This window comes from Lagopus muta, chromosome Z, assembly GCF_023343835.1.
Source record: "Lagopus muta isolate bLagMut1 chromosome Z, bLagMut1 primary, whole genome shotgun sequence".
Lineage (NCBI taxonomy): Eukaryota > Metazoa > Chordata > Aves > Galliformes > Phasianidae > Lagopus > Lagopus muta.
Genome location: NC_064472.1, coordinates 44,496,024 through 44,502,023, shown reverse-complemented (window position 1 = coordinate 44,502,023; position 6,000 = coordinate 44,496,024). Strand labels below are relative to the sequence as shown.

At 52.2% G+C, this 6,000-nt stretch overlaps 1 protein-coding gene across 2 annotated transcripts in view; it reads left to right on the top strand.

Annotated features, from left to right (window-relative positions):
- Positions 1 to 2,087: 2,087 nt before the first annotated feature.
- The window catches only part of RNF38 (ring finger protein 38), a 91,162-nt gene continuing 87,249 nt past the window's right edge, over positions 2,088 to 6,000 (top strand). The window contains exon 1 of one of the 2 annotated variants that reach the window (XM_048931023.1): positions 2,088 to 2,186. The gene's annotated coding sequence lies outside the window, so the exon portion shown is untranslated. The remainder of the gene's footprint in view (positions 2,187 to 6,000) is intronic. The other variant, XM_048931021.1, reaches the window with a different exon arrangement.

Sequence of the window (6,000 nt, the reverse complement as noted above, 5' to 3'; positions counted from 1 at the left end):
ATGCAAAGAGTAAAGAGTAATTCAAACTGTATTGAGAGCTTTGAACATCTTTTATTCACTGAGAAAGAAAAAAAAAAAAAAAAAAAAAAGTTAAACAAAACCACCAATCTGACACAAAATCAAAATCCATCCCATTACCTCTTGACAGTGAAAGACCCTAAACACTAAAAACAAAAAACAACTACAACAAATGACTGGAAGACATTGGGGTTTGCATTTAGCTTTGCTCTCACTTCCAGAGTAGAAATTCCATTAAAAGTATTGAATGGGCCAAGTACACCAATAACTTCACATACCAACAAGTATGACAAACCAAATGTTTTCTTCTGTTTCTCCACAGTCCTTCTTTGTTACCTGATGCAATGGAGCAGAACTCGTGCATTTACTCCTGCTAGTAAGGCATAACGACACAAGGGGCATTGTCATTACTGGAGCCCTGACCTAAGACACACAATCGTGGAAGCTGCCTGTTGGTCATGAGGGATCACCGCTGAGCCTTTACAGGCTGGCTTAGGTACTTTATGAACATTTTCTTTTCTAGCATTTCTTCAATGCTAGAAAAGATTCAATTCAATTCTTCATCAAGCCACAGTGAAACTTCAGATAACACCATTCACAGAACCTAAGCCTGCTCTGTGCTTCTGGAAGCGAGGAGCAAGGAAACGAGGTCCAATTGCCATTGCTAAAAGACAGATACTGCTTTCAGACTTTTTTCTGCAGCACAGTTACCAGCACAGCTGCCAGCAAGGGCACTCCAGGTGGTTCTGGGCAGGGCCCCCAACACGCAGGGAAAACGCAAGGGCAGCACAGGGCCGTGACAGCACCACAAGCTGTGCACCCCTCCACTCAATGCCTCCTGCAGGATGCAGTGTAACAAAATGGGCTCTTCCCACTTGTGGGAAGCTCACACAACTGTTGTTCTTCAGCGGATGAAATCACAGGTCTCCTTTCAAACAGTGAATATTGCTGAGTAAGTGATTTCTCATTGGTTGTGTGTGCGTCAATTTTCATACTGTTTTACTTCTCCTGAAAACCAACAACCATTGGGAGTAGCTTGGCAAAAGCAGGCATTCACTGCAGCACACTACACACACGCACAATCACACACAGAGACGTTCTGCGCTCTAAAAGAAACCATTAGCTGCATTTCTGATCCCCTGCCATGTCAAAGCACTGCCCCGAACGACACTCAGCGGACTGCACAGCCCTCCCCGCGACAAACCCGCGGGTTTATGGGTATCTGGCGCGAAGAACTGCCCCGCACCCGCTGCCCACTAGCAGAGCTCGACAGGGCGGCTCCACGCTCCCCGGACCCTGCGGGCGCTACGTGCCCTTATCAGCCCCGCTCCCCGGCGCCCACGCGTGACCGTGACCCGCGCGGACGGGCGCGGACAGCTCTGAGCTCTCCGCAGGCGCACGGGGGGGGGGGCAGAGCGCCGAGCGGCAGGAGGCCGGGTCTTGCCTCCCTTTCTCTGCTGGCGGAGAGGAGCCGCCGCCGTACCGCGGGCAGCCGGCGCCCGGCGTGAGAAGGCGCCGGGACGGCTGAGCACGCCCGCCCGCTGGGGCCGGAGCGGAGGGAGGAAGAAGGCGGAGAGACTTCCTTCTCGTCCTCCTCCTCCTCTTTCCCCCCCGGCGGAGAGTCGGCTCTTCCCGCAAAGCCTGGCTGGGGCTGCCGCTGCTGAACCCCCGCCCAGAGGGATGATGCCGGTGCCCGCCCGCCCCGCGCCCCACAGCGCGTCACCGCCCCCTCGACCCCCGCCCGGCGGTGGGAGAGCGGCCCTGCTGTGCCCCGAGCGGGGAGCGCCGCGGAGCAGCCCCCGCCGCGCGGTCGATGGGCGGCCCCCGCCGCCGCCTCCTGCCCGCCCCCGCCTCCTCCCCTGCGCCGCCCCCCGCCCCCTCCGCCACCTCCTTCCCGGCTGCTGAGGCCGCCGCCGCCACCTCCCCCTCGGCTCCCTGCCTCCTCCCGGCGCCCCCCCGGAGCCACGCTCGCCCCCGCCCCGCGCCCGCCATGAACGGCGGCGGCGGCGCCGCTCGCTTCCCGCCGCCCCCCGCCACCCTTCGCCCGCCGCCGCCGCCTCTCCGTGGGCCGAGCCCGCCGGAGCCGGGAGCGCGCAGCCAGGGCCGGGGCGGCCACGCCGGCCACGGCTCTCCCCGCGCTGCCCCGGGCTCCAGGGGCCCGCCGCCAGGTGAGCGGGGCGGGCGGCGCCGGGAGGGGCGGCGCGACACGGCTCGGCTGCGGGCCCGCAGCGGGGCTGCCGTCCCCGGGGCGGGGGGCGCAGCGGGACGGGGCGGGGCGGGGCGGAGGGCGGAGCTGCCGCCGGGGGCGGTGGAGCGGCGGGCGAGCCCGAGAGTCTGGCCCGCGCCCTCTGGGGCTCGCTACGCCCGTAGGTCGCGGTGCGTGTTCGGGAGTGTGGAGAACCGGGCGCAGCTCCGAAGTGCTCCCAGAGTCGCTGTGCCCGCGTGGGAGCTGCTGCCCCTGGCCGCGGGATCGCTCGGCGCGGGCGCGATCCTTGGCCGGCGTCGGGACTTTGCGGAGATTCCCGCACGCTCCGTGTTAAGCATCGGGACTGGGTCGGCTCCTCGTTAATGCAGCGAGAATGACATTGTGTGTGCATGAATAGTCAGAAAGCGATACAGGACGTGGCACCTCTCTTTGGGTCCGGTGGTGAAGAAGTGAGATATCTAATCAGTCCAGCATCTCATTTCTAGTGGTGCTAGTGTCCTGGGGAGCTGCTCGGGTGATTCGCAGGAATGTGCAGCAACAGTGTTTACAATGATGGCAGTCTTAAGTGCAGTGGATTCTGTGAGTGAGTTCCTCTGGAAATCGTTTTTTGGTGGTGTATTAAAGGGTTATCATGCAGAAATGCAAGTCAGAACTTGACTATGTGTGTTTAAGTTGTATCACGTAGCTCAAAAACAACTTTCCCTATGCATTGAGACCATACAGTGCATGCAGATATTTGGTCCCTGCTCTCTAGCTTTGTGGGCCTTCCATGTAAAGTGTTTAGGAGAAGGTGATCATTAGGATATATGTGATAACCAAACAGAGATTTCACCTGGAAGATTCCAACTTTTTTGTTTAAAATTGCTTGGATGTCCCTGATGTGGATGATAGCCTGATCCCAAAGCCTCTCTCAGCCATCCCGCACTGTTATCCCATAAACAAATGTCCTTGAGCACTGCTGTTGCGAGGTGTGAGCTTCTCCATCTCCAGTCAATCAGAAATTCGTGGTGGAGGATGGAAATGTAACTCGGCATACAGTGATTCCATCGCAGCCCTCATGTCCCCTTGCTGTGAGATGGCAGAGTGGTTACGTTTCTCTTTCCAGAATAAGAAAGGAGTTTTGAGGTTTGTGCTCCAGTTTTGGTGTTTGCCCACAGTTGACTGCACACTCTTTGCTGGAGGAGTCAGAACCACTTTGCTCAAAATCATTTCTTCAGAGCTTTTGCAGAAGAGTTGGGTAGTGAAGTTTTTACACTGCACTTAAGTCGCAGTAATGGATGAATGTTTGATGTTCATCGTGATTTCAAAGATGTGTGAAATGTTTCCATGCAGTACGATCTCTGACTCACCTTCTGTTCATACGATAATGATTTACAGACAAATGCAGGAGATCTGTAGTCTGCAGGTGAGAAATGTTTGCACCTTTGTCTCCAAAAGGAATGGCTGTTGTTCTGAGTTTGTGAACCTCTGCCTGCTTCGTTCCAACACTGCCACCAGGGAAGAAAAAGAGATGCACCAAACTGCAGGATCAGGGCTGAGCATGGGTTGTTCTGCTGAGCACTTTACTCATCTTGGTCTTGAAAGCAGTGGTCTCCCTTGGCATTCCTAATTTTTTTTGTTTGTTTGTTTATTTATTTATTTATGGTGGGGGGAAAAAAGCCAAAAATTCGAAACTGTACTTTCATGAACTGGTCCTCAAGCACTAAGGGCTAGTGATCTCACCATAACTTACAAGCAAAATTGAGGGAACTTGCTGTTTTGTTGTCTTTTTTTTCCTACTTGCAGGACAAATGTTGATGTCTGGTTCTCCCTTTTGTTGCTTCATTATGCTTTTGTATTTCTCCCTGACTGTGTGTGTCAACAGAAGGGAAGGTCTCTATTCATGACCATCAAATTAGTGAAAGGAAATTGGACGAGAAAACACTGCATGATGAGCCTATTCCCTGTTCTGTTCAGGAAATTGATCCTGATCTTAAGCGGCACTTCATCTTCAGCACAGTGCTGTGCTCCTGCTGGGATGTGTGTGACTCCTCAGGGAGGAGGGGGAGCAGCCCAGCAGCATGGCAGCTGCAGGAACTTCCAGACCTCAGCAGATCCACCGAGTGTGGGGATCTGTGCTGTTGCTCTGCTCTTCTGGTGCCTCTGGAGAGGCGGCTTTGGAACTTGCAACATACTTAACACTAGAGATACGTGATGTCTAAGCTGCATAAGCAGCTGCTCTCTTCTGGATCCCACCTGGCAAGCTTTGCTAATATTAAGGTTGCTTTTACTCCACGCGTTGCAAATTCTTTAGTTAGAACCACGTTAAAATTAAAAATAATGTTTGATACACACGAGGCTAAGTCCGATCAGAAAACTTTGCTAGAAGGAATAACAGGAGACGCGTATTTAGGGCAAAAACTCAGCACCTCCCAAATCTTTCGTTTTGGAGAAACTGGAGCAGTTGGTAAAGGATCGGTGCCAGTTTTCCAACAGAAGCAAACCCGCAGTGCCTGAGGAATGGGCTCGTTGGTGAAAGCAGCCCTGCTGCAACCCATGTGGAGCAGCACTGCCAGCACCCTGTGCAGCTAGGAGGGCTCAGTGCCCTCAGCATTCACCTGCATGCAGTGTGCTGTGTCTGCTGCTGTGCACCATGGCTGCAGAGGCTGGGGAGAGAATTGGCGGAGTCCTGATCATAGAATCATAAATCCTAGAATTGCTCTGGTTGGAAAAGACCTTAAAGATCACCAAGTCCAACTGCAACCTAACCAGATTGCCCTAACAACCTTCCACTAAATCATGTGTCTGAGTACCACATCCAGACAGCTTTTAAACACATCCAAGGATGGTGACTCAACCACCTCCCTGGGGAATCTGTTCCAGTGCTTTACAAGCCTTTCAGTAAAGAAATGTTTCCTGATATCCAACCTAAACTTACCCTGGCACATTGAGGCCATTTCCCCTCATACTGTCACCTGTCACCAGTGAGAAGAAACCAACCCTGCTGGTCACTGGAGGTGCTCAAAAGACACCTGTCTTAAGTGCCATGTTAATTCCTTTTCCCCTAAACTAAAGTATTTAAAGATAGCTGGAGGCAAAAAGGTAAAGTGAATATGCAGTTCTTTAAATTGCAGTATTAAAAACACTGAGTAACTACCTTATCTTTGCTTAACTGACTTATTTCATCTATCAAATAGGAAGGAGCAGAGGAATGAAAAATTTCAACTTGTCTCAATGTTACAAAACTCTTTCATCCTAGGAAGAAGACCAAAGATACACTTTTAGTTCTGAAGTGCATGCTTTTCTTTGGAGCATCTACTTATGGAATAATCTGTTTTCTGTTTGGTCCAATCTGTTATAGTAGCAGTTGTGGTCAGTATTGGTGGGAGCTGTGTGGCCTCGTGGAACTGATCTGCTGGCTGTCAGAGGGACTGAGGGCATGGGGACCCATGTGAAAACAGAGCTGTGGTATGGCTGGCAGCTGGCTCGGTTTGCAAACTCACCTGTCTTCTGTTAACTGAAAGTTGTGCCCAGAAAGCAGGCAAGAGATTATCTGTGTCTTCCTTTATCCTTCCTTCAGTTTGCCAACACTAAATTAAAGGTGAATTCAGGTCAAAAGGGAAATTGTTAGATTGGAGTGTGGTGTATGACTGGTGACAAACACTTCTCTCTGTTGATTTTTTTTGTTGGTGTCAGTCCATAGGCATTAGCGAAGATGACAAGGATTTGCAGCTGAAAAGCAATTCAGGTCTAACACTTGTACAGTTTCTACCAGGGTCTGTCTCATTTTACAACTG